Raw genomic sequence first — 3146 nt, 5'->3', positions numbered from 1 at the left:
TCCTAATTAAGCAGAGGCTCAGGTTAAGAGCTGCCTGCGTGTTGCTACCACTCACATTCAATCAGCATATACATACATATACACACTCACACAAGTTCTATAGCAGCTTATAAAAACCCCTTAGCTGTGTTCATTGTCATGTGACTATGACTTTAGGTTCTGCCTCTCTTATTTCCAGCCATATTAAAGCTATTAGGAGAACACATGTTCCAGACCAGTAGTTTTCAGACCAGAAATCCTACTGCCAGACAAGACCCAGACGGCACTGCAGACTGATGAAAACGAATGCCAGACAAGACCCAGATCACACTGCAGACTGATGAAAACTACTGCCAGACAAGACCCAGACGGCATTGCAGACTGATGAAAACTAATGCCAGACAAGACCCAGATCACACTGCAGACTGATGAAAACTACTGCCAGACAAGACCCAGATCACACTGCAGACTGATGAAAACTACTGCCAGACAAGACCCAGATCATTCTGCAGACTGATGAAAACTAGTGCCAGACAAGACCCAGATCAAACTGCAGACTGATGAAAACTAATGCCAGACAAGACCCAGATCATTCTGCAGACTGATGAAAACTACTGCCAGACAAGACCCAGACGGCATTGCAGACGGATGAAAACTACTGCCAGACAAGACCCAGACGGCACTGCAGACGGATTAAAACTACTGCCAGACAAGACCCAGACGGCACTGCAGACGGATGAAAACTACTGCCAGACAAGACCCAGACGGCACTGCAGACTGATGAAAACTACTGCCAGACAAGACCCAGACGGCATTGCAGACTGATGAAAACTACTGCCAGACAAGACCCAGATCATTCTGCAGACTGATGAAAACTACTGCCAGACAAGACCCAGACGGCACTGCAGACGGATGAAAACTACTGCCAGACAAGACCCAGACGGCACTGCAGACGGATGAAAACTACTGCCAGACAAGACCCAGACGGCACTGCAGACTGATGAAAACTAATGCCAGACAAGACCCAGATCATTCTGCAGACTGATGAAAACTACTGCCAGACAAGACCCAGACGGCACTGCAGACGGATGAAAACTACTGCCAGGCAAGACCCAGACGGCACTGCAGACGGATGAAAACTACTGCCAGACAAGACCCAGACGGCATTGCAGACTGATGAAAACTACTGCCAGACAAGACCCAGATCACACTGCAGACTGATGAAAACTACTGCCAGACAAGACCCAGATCACACTGCAGACTGATGAAAACTACTGCCAGACAAGACCCAGATCATTCTGCAGACTGATTAAAACTAGTGCCAGACAAGACCCAGATCAAACTGCAGACTGATGAAAACTAATGCCAGACAAGACCCAGATCATTCTGCAGACTGATGAAAACTACTGCCAGACAAGACCCAGATCATTCTGCAGACTGATGAAAACTAGTGCCAGACAAGACCCAGATCAAACTGCAGACTGATGAAAACTAATGCCAGACAAGACCCAGATCATTCTGCAGACTGATGAAAACTACTGCCAGACAAGACCCAGACGGCATTGCAGACGGATGAAAACTACTGCCAGACAAGACCCAGACGGCATTGCAGACTGATGAAAACTAATGCCAGACAAGACCCAGACGGCACTGCAGACTGATGAAAACTACTGCCAGACAAGACCCAGATCATTCTGCAGACTGATTAAAACTAGTGCCAGACAAGACCCAGATCAAACTGCAGACTGATGAAAACTAATGCCAGACAAGACCCAGATCATTCTGCAGACTGATGAAAACTACTGCCAGACAAGACCCAGATCATTCTGCAGACTGATGAAAACTAGTGCCAGACAAGACCCAGATCAAACTGCAGACTGATGAAAACTAATGCCAGACAAGACCCAGATCATTCTGCAGACTGATGAAAACTACTGCCAGACAAGACCCAGACGGCATTGCAGACGGATGAAAACTACTGCCAGACAAGACCCAGACGGCATTGCAGACTGATGAAAACTAATGCCAGACAAGACCCAGACGGCACTGCAGACTGATGAAAACTAATGCCAGACAAGACCCAGGCGGCACTGCAGACTGATGAAAACTAATGCCAGACAAGACCCAGACGGCACTGCAGACTGATGAAAACTACTGCCGGACAAGACCCAGACGGCACTGCAGACTGATGAAAACTACTGCCAGACAAGACCCAGACGGATCTGCAGACTGATGAAAACTAATGCCAGACAAGACCCAGATCACACTGCAGACTGATGAAAACTACTGCCAGACAAGACCCAGATCACACTGCAGACTGATGAAAACTACTGCCAGACAAGACCCAGATCACACTGCAGACTGATGAAAACTACTGCCAGACAAGACCCAGATCACACTGCAGACTGATGAAAACTAGTGCCAGACAAGACCCAGATCAAACTGCAGACTGATGAAAACTAATGCCAGACAAGACCCAGATCATTCTGCAGACTGATGAAAACTACTGCCAGACAAGACCCAGATCATTCTGCAGACTGATGAAAACTAGTGCCAGACAAGACCCAGATCAAACTGCAGACTGATGAAAACTAATGCCAGACAAGACCCAGATCATTCTGCAGACTGATGAAAACTACTGCCAGACAAGACCCAGACGGCATTGCAGACGGATGAAAACTACTGCCAGACAAGACCCAGGCGGCATTGCAGACTGATGAAAACTAATGCCAGACAAGACCCAGACGGCACTGCAGACTGATGAAAACGAATGGCAGACAAGACCCAGGCGGCACTGCAGACTGATGAAAACTAATGCCAGACAAGACCCAGACGGCACTGCAGACTGATGAAAACTACTGCCAGACAAGACCCAGACGGCACTGCAGACTGATGAAAACTACTGCTAGACAAGACCCAGATCACACTGCAGACTGATGAAAACTACTGCCAGACAAGACCCAGATCACACTGCAGACTGATGAAAACTACTGCCAGACAAGACCCAGATCATTCTGCAGACTGATGAAAACTACTGCCAGACAAGACCCAGATCACTCTGCAGACTGATGAAAACTACTGCCAGACACATACAGGTTTTTACTGTCATGCATGACAATTATACAAAGAGAGAGTCCCCCACACACAGAGAGAAAGAGATTGAAAGA

The sequence above is a fragment of the Oncorhynchus mykiss genome, chromosome 13 (assembly GCF_013265735.2).
Source record: "Oncorhynchus mykiss isolate Arlee chromosome 13, USDA_OmykA_1.1, whole genome shotgun sequence".
Lineage (NCBI taxonomy): Eukaryota > Metazoa > Chordata > Actinopteri > Salmoniformes > Salmonidae > Oncorhynchus > Oncorhynchus mykiss.
This window is presented reverse-complemented; position numbering follows the sequence as displayed.